The sequence below is a fragment of the Thunnus thynnus genome, chromosome 15 (genome assembly GCF_963924715.1).
Source record: "Thunnus thynnus chromosome 15, fThuThy2.1, whole genome shotgun sequence".
NCBI lineage: Eukaryota > Metazoa > Chordata > Actinopteri > Scombriformes > Scombridae > Thunnus > Thunnus thynnus.
This window is the reverse complement of record NC_089531.1, coordinates 24,640,822-24,652,997: the sequence shown is the minus strand read 5'-3', so window position 1 is coordinate 24,652,997 and position 12,176 is coordinate 24,640,822. Positions and strand designations below refer to the sequence as shown.

The 12,176-nt window shown below is 40.6% G+C and overlaps 1 protein-coding gene across 1 annotated transcript in view; it reads left to right on the top strand.

Moving 5' to 3' along the window:
- The first annotated feature begins 703 nt into the window (after nt 1-703).
- Nucleotides 704-12,176, top strand: part of LOC137197956 (hippocalcin-like protein 1) — a 44,593-nt gene continuing 33,120 nt past the window's right edge. Inside the window, exon 1 of the mRNA XM_067611502.1 lies at nt 704-1,162. The gene's annotated coding sequence lies outside the window, so the exon portion shown is untranslated. The remainder of the gene's footprint in view (nt 1,163-12,176) is intronic.

The following is a 12,176-nucleotide window of genomic DNA, read 5'->3' as shown; positions in this document are numbered from 1 at the left end:
CCTTCAATGAGCAGCCAAACGAAGACCGGAGAGACCACCAACTGTGAGTCATCCCCAACCTTTGGAGTTAATAAAAACTGTCCCACCGCTCTCTCAAGTTCTGTGAGGTGTGACAAAGTATGGCTGATGTCTGGCTCACATGGTGGACCTCAGGGCTGGTGTTCGGCCTGTCCCATCAACACTGATATCCACTGACTGTCTAATGTATGTCTGGAGCCTCTATTTTCTGAGGTATGTGTGTGTGTGTGGTTGCCCTGTAAGATGAAGAGCATACATTCCATTTAAACCAAAAAGCAGACTTTTATGTCTTATTGAACTATATGTTTTTCCACTTCTGTGCGAATGAATGCTTTTGTGAGGGCAGAAGATAATTAAGATAACTGAATCATTTTTCACCAAAGACAATGTAGTCTATTGGATGAAATATCACAACATATGATATATAGGCTATTAGTACATGTGCATGTGTGTGACCCCTATGGAAACCTTGTCCCAGCTTCTCTAATCACTACCATAAAAATGTGGCGCAGTGAGTTATATTATTAAACACGCAGCATGGCGCGCCATCATTCTATGTTGTGACACACATCTGTTTTACTGGAAGAGAGAGGGAGGTGATAGAGAGGGGAGGAAAGTAGGAGGAGGGCTGTGCGCAACGTCGGTGCCAATAGGCGCAGCGCTATCTAATTAAACCCCTGCCACGTAATCTCAACGACACCATCCCCCCGTTTAAATCCACTCCACCGGCGCACACCATTTAAACACACTGTCCTCCGCCGCTATCCCGTCCCATCCCGGCCCCTGGAGGAGAGGAAACGCCAGCAGCACCGCGCCGCACCGCAGCACCGTCACTGCTGCCTCTCGCCTGCACGGTGACATGGTTTGCAGGGCTCGGCTGCTTTAGCCAAGGGCCACTTAGTCAATCACTCAGCCACTCGGTGCGTGTGGATGTGTGTGAGTGTACAGTAAGGAGCAGCAGTAGTAGTAACCAGCCGGAGATCTCGATCGGTCCTGCAACGCTATTCATTAGGAGCTCTGGAGGGAAGCGTCCAGAGCGAGCCGAGCATCCCTGCATCTCTCCCCGGCTGTCCTGCACACCGGCCCCGCTGAATCGGAGCAGGGACACCCTCCTCCTCCACCGACACTACCTCGGCTTTATCGGGTAAGGACAACATTTAGTCGACATTCGTATACCTTACACATGTCTTCCAGATAGATTAAACCTGCATGTTTGCAGTAATGTTATCACTGCAATGAGGTTCGTGGAAAAGCGACGCAGCCGCTTTTGTTTACCCGTGGAAGCGGTGCGTATTTCGGATGTGTGGTGACAATAAACCGCGGAGTATTCAGCAGAATAGCCAGTGTGGGCTGAAAACATTCCCGTGAACCCCCTGCAGTTCGTTTCGTTCCTTTCAGACAGATGTTTTGTATTACTGTACGTTCTTCGAGCTATTCACTACAATAATCATGAAAAGGGTACTTTGTTCAGCCAATAGGATGTTAGCGATATAGGCCTGCCATATTTATGAATGATCTCAACGCGGGACAAGAGGCGGAGGACGGATGCGCGTGGTGGTGCTCTGGATCCTCACCTCTTCTCCTCAATGAGCTGCATACTCACCTCCCTGAATGCATCATCTTCTCTGCTGGCGAATTTCCACACAGTTTATAATTACTTGTAATATTCCCGTTGCGGCTTATTGTGTGACACAATTAATTACACAGCGCAGTAACATTGTTATGGTAATATTCCTATAGACGCTTGAATTGTGTCTATTGTGTTTCAGTAGTAAGTTTATGGTGATTTTTATTAAATATCTCTATCTTGTTACACAGGGTTTGCTGTATAATTAGAATGTAAATAATGTATAACTGTAACATAAGTTGAATGATCAAAGGTGTAAGCTTCTTTTCAGTAAGACTGAGGTTGGGGACTTTGCAAATGAGGCTGTCTCACTTCTTTGTAACAGGATGATAACAGCCAGTGCGGTTATAAAGCAGTTTACGAGCTGCTCAGTTAGCCTACACCCTGTGAAAGTGACGATTTCTGCATCCAATCATGTAAATTTTATCATTTTATCCATATTGGACATAGAAAATTGAAGCTGTCTCACTGATTGACAGTGGTTAGAGACTAAATAAATGAAATAAGAGACAGGGGCCCAGTGGCCCTCAGGGTATTGAATATGTCATCTTTAATTATCATCTGTCACATAGATATTTAGGATCTCTGCTCCTCTTTTCCACCTGCCCTCCCCAGAGTTCAGGTCTTGCTGTGCCATGCACTGATATGATCCACTTGCCTCCACATTTCCTCCTAAATGCCACCCAGTTGTTATATTCCTTCAGTCTAATCCTTTCAGAATTAACTGGTTCCTGTCAGGCTTGGCATTAGGCACAAAGATGTGGAATTTGTGCAGGAAGTCACCTGTCATCCATTTAGGAATATTCAAAAGAGTCGTTCGCACATGAGTGGCAGTTATAGGGTGGAAAGACATTCTCTAGTTGTCATTTAGGGACCCTATAATGAAAAGAATGATGAGAGGTACGATAATTTGGCTGTTATTGGGTGTGACCTCAGGTTAATAGGAATGTGGTGCACAGTGGAGGCACGACCCTAACAAATTGATTTGTATTTGGGGATCATGCCCTAAGGAAACCCGCTCACCTCTATCTGCTTAGGTCGTGAAATGGGCAGAGTCCCGCCTGCTGCTAATGTGTGTTTGGGTAGAGGCAGCGCTTAGCTTGCATGTGCTAATGCTAGTCTAGTTGTTACATAAGAAGATAAATGTGTCCTGGAGCACTACTCTCTCAGTCACTCAGGCTCATAAACACACGCTCATACACACACACACACACACGCTCATAACTTGTATATATACACATCAGCAGAGGCTTTAACCCTCAGGCAATAGCTAGCAAATGATGGATGTTGTAGTCAAGGTGTTTTGCAATGAGGCAGGTGATTCGCAGTGCAGAGAAAGAGGTAAAGCAAGAGGGACTTTTTGCAAAAGGTTTCCATATCTTCTCTTACTCTTACTTTAATGGCTATTTCATGCATGCCTCCTCTGTGTACAATGCATTTCTTTCTATATTCTAGACTGCAGGCTTTCACAGGAACAGGAACAATCCAGTGTTGCTCATATATTGTAGGTGACCTTGGTTTCATACTGTATGACGCTGCTAGAAATATTTTACAAGATGCCCCTGACTGCTTGTATGCATGGAATACATAAGCACAAGGCCTGAAAGTCACTTTGAGTTAATGTTTCTGTCTCATCACATGAAGGCAGGTCAGGAGTGGATCATGAGATACAAACACTCAGCTCTGTGGCTTGTTGCTCTTTCTTCCAAGGAGACAAGCGAGAGCTTTCAATCTGATGCTCCGAGACCTTGGTTGAGCTGCGGGTCAGCTTAACTCCCCCCACAGAGGCCTGCTGTTTGTACATCTTCCAGCAACATGATGGATGTGGAAGGCCAATGGAATTATCTCGGAGGACAACTGTAAGGGCTTTATGGAAAAAAAGAGAGCATAATCATTTAGAGAATATTTAATGAGGTGGACATAAAGGCTCCATGTAAAATGGCTCTGTGGTCTGGTGGTATAGCACAGTAATGGGGAGGAAATGGTCCTGTTTATCCTTTTCTGAGTTATGTTACATTTTGTCTTTAGTGTTTTTTAGTAATTAGCAAGTACTGAGCTGCCACTTTGCAGCAGTATCACCATTACTGTAATGATGTTGAGTACCATTAGGTTTTGAGGCACTCAATACAAAAGACTGTCCTCAACACAAATACAACAGCATTGGCCATTTGTTTGAATGTATAACCTTTTTTAACATTTTTATGACATGCAACCTGTAGTTGCGCAAAATATGACAGTCCTCACTCAGAGGCCAAGGTGGAAGTAGTGTAATGTTGATATTTTGCTGAAAGTTTCTGATTTTGACAATAGAGACTATGGTTTTATTATTTAAATATTAAGTATTTCATGGAAAAATAATCAATAATTAAAGTTAAAGAGCTAAAGCATTAAAAAACTCAATTAATCTGTATATTAGGCCCACAACTTCCATCAGATGTTGGTTTAAATGTTGGTAAACTCAGAAATGCATGACATAACCGCATTACACCAATGTTTGAAGCTGCCTGACTAATAGTGTTTTCAAGAAACTGGAAAGAACTGAAAACATATTAAAGGGGTACTCAATTGATTTTGTATTGCACTTCCAGAAAGTTTGGGGACTCACAAGTGATAGATTTAAAAAAGAATAGTCAAAATTGAGGCAGCAGAGGCCAAGATATTCTATCTTTTAATCCTTAGTACATGTCAAACCCCTTAAATGCTGAATCATACAATTCCCATAATGCAACTGAAAAGCATCTTTCATTAGACCCTCCCTGCTTCCTAAATGCCCACTTCTTTCAAACCCCACATCTAGTTTTTAACACAGGCTTTCTGTTAAAAATGTTATATCTCAAGACCAAGCAAAGATAACCCTGATGACATCACTATGACATCATCAGGGTTATTGCTAAAGATTTGCAGAGCTCCTCCAGAGCTGCAGAGGATATTACACAACTGTTTTCACATGCTGAGTAGTGCTCCTCATGACGAATAAATTCATGTTCAGTGCAGTGCTCCTTTAACGAACTACAGTTACCATAATTCATTATACTTTGGAAGTGGTGCAGAAGAAAGAAAATCAAACTTCACACATGCGCATGCACGCGCAATCCAAAACAACAGCTCTGCCATAAATTCTGCATTTACAAAGCTTGTTCATTCTCAGTTTTTGTTGACATTGTCAGTAAGATGATAATTCTACTTTATGTTTATTATTGAGGTCATAGTGTGTGGTGGGGGTGTACTGAGGTGCATTATATTGAAATGTGTTGCTAATATTTTGCGTCCCGCATGTATGTTAATGGAGTGGACTAAATATTAGGAACACCATTCAATATAATGCACTCCAGTACACCTCCTGAGAAGGTTCGCTAGTAGCTGCATGCTACATCCTCCACTGAAGTGAAGAGTCATGTTTTCATGCTTTGTAATTCCTCTCTGGGTGACTGTTTTCATATGTAGGGGAATGGGATGAGTGGGATGTGGCCTGCATGGGTTGACATGAGGTCTGTGTTTCCCATGCGCGCTGCCGGCCCTATAATCTGCTCTGATCCTACTGGGAGGGGCATCTCCTGCCCGTCAGACATCCAGTCTGATAAAGCCTGCAACGAGACTGAGAGAGCAGCTGCTCTGCTGGAGGCAAAGGGCTTGAAGGAAAACACAGTGCGGCCCTAAACCAAAGATTTTCCAATTGCTCCAGGGTGGCACTGGATATAGCTTAGAGCTCAGAGTCTGTAGTAAACGTTAAGGCGTCCTTCGTGTGTGGTTTAACCTGGGAATTGTGGTTATTATTGTTTGGATCTGTTGCTTCTCTTTTATGAATGGACCGGACTGACTGCACCTATGTAGTATGAGCAAATCAGACATGAAGCTTGAGCACAAATCCCTTGTTATAGGAAGGTCTAGCTGCTCAGCCACGAGTGAATCCAATCAAAAGACACTGTGTGGAATAATTTGACAGAACCGGTATGTGATTCCTCCTCTTCTCTTCTAATAAAAGCATGAAAACAAATTAGGGAAGTACAAGAAGATGCTACAAAAGAGCAAGCAGGAATACAAGCAGTGGTTCAAAACAACAGAGCAGCTCACATGAAGGATAAAAGAAATCACATTTAAGCAATCGTGAAAATAAGTTTTCGAGCGGAGATTTTTAATAAATGACAGCAATTCTACTATTTCACCTCCTGTTCTCTCCTCTAGCCATTAGGAGGCTGAAAGGGCAGCCAATTACTCCCAGAGCTCGGCATGTGGTTAGGCTAATGAAGTCAGGGGAGGGAGAAAAGTGTGGGAGTGTGTACAGTATGTGTGTGTGTTCCTTAGCATAAAAGGGCCAACAGCTCTCAACTGATAAGGCGTGGTGGAGAACACACACTCGCCGCACACTCCAATACCTCTGTTGAGATGATATCTCAACGCAGCCTCTTCCTCTTTCCCTCTATCTATCTGCCTCTTCTGCCATCCATCACTTCTCTTCCTGACCACAGCATTATTTCTCTCCCTCCCTTGCGTTTTTTGGATGCGATTCTTCCCTCCATCTCTCCCACTCAATCATTAGATCTCCTCTAGTCCCGGTTTAATTTTCCATGTTTTGCCTTTCATCTTCTTTCAGTACATTTTTTTTTGAAGTTCTGTCCATTTCAAAAGGCTCCCTGAGAAAAACAAAAATAGTTTAATTAGTCCCTTCACACTGAAAAGCTGTATAGTAGGCATAATGAAAAAAATATTTTCTGTTCTCGTGGCTCTCCCCTGACTCTTGACTCCTCGAGGGTTTCTCTCTCGATTTAGATGCCTCCTTTACGCCTGAGCAGAATGTCAGGAATTTTATGGAAGAATTATCACCAGCTGTGTCTCCACCTTCACAATATAAAATATAAACAGAGTGGTAGATGTTGTGTCTGTATTTTTTTTTTTTTTTTTATGAGAGGAGAACAGTAGTGCCACAGTGAGTAGAGTGAATTACAATGTTCTGGTTGAAAAATTATAACCTGTTTCATACCGTGACAGCATCAATTAAACTCAGCGTTTTCACCCGCCTGCCTCTCGCAGGACTCTCTGGGCAATAACAGAGGGCCAATCAGAAATAGAAAAATCGATCTGGCGCCGGCTGGCTTGGATGCATTTACAAGCAGCCATAATGACTGCAGACTCATTTCTCCAGCTGCTGGTGCAATCACATAGCAACCTTTTTCTGCGGAGCTGTGAGCAAAAGAGCAGCATTATTCTGTTGACTCTGTTCAATTAAATATGCTGTCTGCCTCTCAGGACGCAGCATGATACTCTTAACATATAAGATCCTATAATGCTGTTTTCTCCCATTTGTCTTATTTGACAAGCAGTTGTTTGTTTATGAAGATACTTTCATTTATTTTGTATAAAGTGTAAAATTTAATTTGTCATCTTCAATCAATCACGAGTGATTAGACTGACTGATTTAGGGGAGGCAAGGCTTGACCCTGAATATAGGCATTCCTGTTTTAGGGAGGACTGTAATTTCTAGCAGAACGATAGTGATCCGTAGTGATGAAGCAGTCTCACCAAGCCCCCATAAACAGCGCCAGGCTTTTAAGCCAATTTGTCACAGTGGCCAAACTGTGTAATTACAACTTCCACGTCCATCACGTGATGCACACTGGCCCAAAAAGACTATCAGAATTGGATCCATTCAGTCTTATAACATTTGGCAAGTCTAGAAGAACCGCACAATTGAATTAATTTAATTCCAAAGTAACCCAGTCAATCATTCCTGTGTAGCCGTGGAGTAGATTAACCATAATGTAAAAAAAAGAAAAAGACTGTTTTCTTTCCCAAAAACGTGACATCACAACTTGATGTCAATTCAATTACAATGATATCACAAAACGTATTCATACCCACCTTGAAAATCTCCTCTATCTATTCATATATGTATATTTGTGTTGAATCTTCTGGACATAGGAGACACAATTACAAAATGTCAGTTTACATTTTTAGCTTTTTTCCATAAAAAGTCTCCTAGAACTGTATAGTGCTACTCACATGCTAAATGATGGCATTTCTAACTAGTCGGACTTGTCCTGAGTGACATATATAATGACTTTGCCTATAAATGAAGGAAATTGAAAATGAGCAAAAACACCCCAGGGTTCAAAGGATTAAATACTTTAAATGACAACCAACCAGCAATATAAACAAAAATTGGAAGACTTACTGCAAAACCATTCTGCATCTTTCCTGTCAAGACGATTACTTCGGCAAAGCAGGGTTTTATAAAAATTGGATGGTAAAACACAACTAATACGATTGTTTCTTCTATTTTAAAAGTCCATTCCCTCAAAGGTCAGCACTGTCGAGACAATTTACAAATTGGTCAATGACACAAATTTATATGTCAAAGTCCACCAAAGTTGAACTTTCTCTTACTGAAATGATTTTGGTCCAAAACTGAAATAACAACCCAATCACCAGAATAAAACATTGGCATTGTATGTTTCTGCACACCACAGATATGTTTAATCTCTACATTTCATGTGTGTCATTTAAAATCACATTAAATGGCCTTTATCAGTTGAATAATTATTTTTTATGTTGTGACAATGTTGTGGTTAACGTCTGGTTAGGTTTAGGCACAAAAACCACTTGGTTAGAGTCAGGTAAAGATTGTGGTTTGGGTTAAAATTCACGGTTTTGTCCCCAGAAAAATGGCTGCAAATGTCCCAACATCTTGCTAAAAATACCTTGTTATGTCAGTTTAAACAGGAAGCAAGCAGTGGTCTCTGCTGTATTGATGCTTTTGCAACTTTGTGCCATGCAACCAACCTCCTAGCCAGCCACCCAACTCGCCTCCTCCTAACATGAACATCAGCTCATATAGATGTCATCTGAACTACATTACTCTCCCTTTGATGCGTATTATAGAAATGTTATGCTACGCATTAAACATATTGAAACAGAGATTCAGCGTATCCGTGGTTTGCAGAAATGTACCATGCCAACATTCTATCAACATTTTTCTGGCGACCGGGCTGAAAATAAATGCAAGAGGAAATAATCTCATGTTGCAAATCACAACTTGCATGTTACAAATTTGGTGAATCAGACCCCTGGTCTCTATGTAACCATGATTAAACAAATAAGAATTCTCATATTACATGTATGCATGAATTTAAAGAAGTAAGCTACTTAAAAGAGCACAGAAAAATCTGGATCCTAGCTGCGTGTGGGTTTTTTATACTTTGCTCCGATGTCTAAAGACCTTTCAAATAAAATGACATTCCAAGTCTTTTTATCATGCACTCAGTTTCAAATAATACTTTCTTTCATGATTACAGTCAGACAATACAGTTCAATTTCATTCTTCCCCCTGGTGTGGGAGGACTTTGACAACACATGGTTTCTGGACCAAATAACCATGATAAAATGTAAAACCACCCTCACGCAGACCACAAAAGCCAGCATTTAATAGGATAACATGTTTGCATGTGTCATAATTATACATTATACATTTTCAGAGGATCCCAAATATGTTTTCATGTTTCTCAGAGCAGGGATAAGCAGGTTGGCTGTCAGTTATAAATAGAACCATGTCTGTCTATTTAATACATATAGCAGAATATGTACAGTGCCTCGCAACTTACCAGGCTGTCACTGATAGGGGTGCTGTGCTGCTGTACAAGCTGTGACTCTCTGCGGTGGAGATGTGAGATGTGTCGTTGCTCAACCAAAGAAAGAGAAAAAACAGATGGAGAGAAAAAGAAGGATGGAGAAATGAAGGAAGGAAGGAAACAAAGTCAAGAAAGTGAGAAAGGACTTATGCAGGATTTTCATACAGAAATTAGTGGCGTATTAACAGCTATCAAGGAAATTCAAGCTAACATGAGTGAACGCAATGGTTGCATCGCACAGGCAGAAGATCATGTATTCACCACTGAGGACGCAATCAGCGGTCTACAATCAAAAGTCGACGTGCTGTAAGGAAAGGTAGAGTTCTTTACAACCAAGACAGAAGATTTGGAAAACAGAAGCTGACGCCACAACATGAGAATAAAGGGCATACCAGAGAAGGAAGCAGGGATCCTTGTATTTTTATGTAAAAATGGTTATAGAAACCCTTAATGTGCAACCCCCAGTGGTACTGGAGAGAGCACATTGTATCACCGGACAAATGCGCAATTCTCCCTCTCTGTGAACTTTCATTGTGAAATTTTTAAACTATCAAGACAAGGAACGCTTGTGGAAAGTATTAAGAGCAAAAGGCCAGCTGTTCTACAAAAAACAACAAAATCAGGTTCCATCTGGACCTATCGGCTGAAACATACAAACAATAATGAGAATTCTATGCAGCACAACAAAAACTACGGGAGAAGAGGATCGTCAAAAACTGTATTCTTTTCCCAGCAAATCTACTCATGACTCACAGAGACTGCACTCACACTTTCGACACACCAGCAGCAGTTAACCAGTATATCGCTGGTCTGGGAGAAGAGGCGTAGAGAGGAAATGGTGGATATTTGACGGTAATAGACAACTGTACACTCTGAACATTGCCCCTCTTTACTTTCATTTCTCGATGCTATGAATGGCCCATTTTTTGTTTGTTCCTCTCTTCTCTCCCAGAAAGAGAAAGAGAATGCAAATGATAACTAATGGCTCACTACTTGACTATGGAGGTAAGCTATTAATATTTTGCTTGGTTAATGATAGCCTTTTTTATTTAATATTATACTTTTACAAAAAAAAAAATCCATTTTTTATTATTTTATAGGCTGTTTATTATTAAAATTATTAGAAGCCCTTTCTCTTAAGACCAGACGAGGTATTGGAACTTGTTGCTGTTTTTCATAAAAAAGCTGTACTCAAATACTGATGCACAGGCTCTGAAAAATGAGATGGCTATAGAGCAAATATAAAACTACCAAAGTTGTCTGATGAGGCATCACAAGCTATAGATGGTCTCATAACAAGAGAGGAAATAGTGGAGGAAATTAAGGGGTTGAAAAACGGTTTCCAATGGGTATTCTAATGAATTCTATAAGGTTTTTATAGATAGAGATAATTACCTCAGTGATACATAAGGAGGGTAAAGACCCTACGGAGTGTAGCAGTTATAGACCCATTGTACTCCAAAATTCTGACTGTAAAATATTGACCACCATAATTGCAAAGAAACTTAAATCAGTTATCACAACTCTTGTAGATCCAGATCAGGCAGGCTTCACTGTTGGTCGCCAGCTGTCTGATAATATTTGCAGGATAGTAAATGTTATGTGTCATGCCAAATCAATGCCAATAGCATGTATGGCGCTGGCTTTGGACGCCGAAAAGTCATTTGACAGTGTCTCCAGGCCTTTTCTTTTTAAAGTATAGAGGAGATATGGTCTAGGGAATGGCTTTGTTAAACGGTTCAGCTTTTATGCTCATCTCCACAGATGTTAGTGAGATCAAATGGGCAAATGTTTCTTGCAGAAGTTCCATCTGGGGAGGGGTTGTAGGCAGGGAGATCCTCTTTGGTCTCCTCTATTTGCCCTCAGTATAGAACTGGTCACACAGCTAATAAGGGGTAACACAGATGTAATTGCTATTGAGGTGAATGGAGAGGAGCACAGGCTATGGCTATATGCAGGTGATGTAATTGTATATATCTCTGACCCTGCAAAGTCTATCCCAAATTTAATGAAGTGTCTTGAGACTTTTGGACTTTACTCAGGTTACAAAATAAATGTGACCAAAACAGAAGCACTCCCCATAAACAGTTTGATCTCCCCTCATTTGAAATCCTTATTCTAATAGCCCAGGGAAGGCAACAGGTATTTGGGAAATATACCCCCTGACCTCAGTCTGTATCAGACCAATTATACAAAATTGGTATAAAAAAAAAAAAGAAGAGACATTTAAGTCACTGTCCTGCACTTCCCCTTACTTTAATAGGCAGGGTAGAGGCTAATAGAATGAATATACTCCCAAGACCTCTTTTTCTTTTACAGACTTTACTAATTGCCCCTCTTAAATCTATGTTTGCCCTTATAGACTTATAGTCTCATCTCAAGATTTATATGGCAGGGTAAAAGGCCCAGGCTCAGATACAAAGTATTACAAAGTAATACAAAGTAAAACAACTGGCAAAGCCTGAAACATTACTGGTTAGCGTCGCAAATATGAGCAATGATGATGTGGTTATCAGATGATACAAGTAGAAGATGGCTCAATATGGAAAAAAGTTATAGTACTAATATGCCTATCGGTGGTCCCCTTTACTGGGATTAAATCAGTCTCCTCAATCAGAAATCTCCTGGGAGAATGGTCAAAGATCACATATGGAGCTTGAAAACAAGAACAGCAAATGTTTAAGTTGCTATGTGATCTCTCTATCTTGAGCTCAATTATTAATATTAAAGACTTTTGCCTTTAAAACTTGATACAGGATTTAAAAATTGGACACACTTGCATAATTAAGAGCAGATTTCAATTGATCAAGAACATTATTTTTAAGATATCTACAGTTAAGAAACTATATTCAAACACCCAAACTGGAACATATTGATAGAACCCTCCCTCTTAGAACAGTATTTATTGA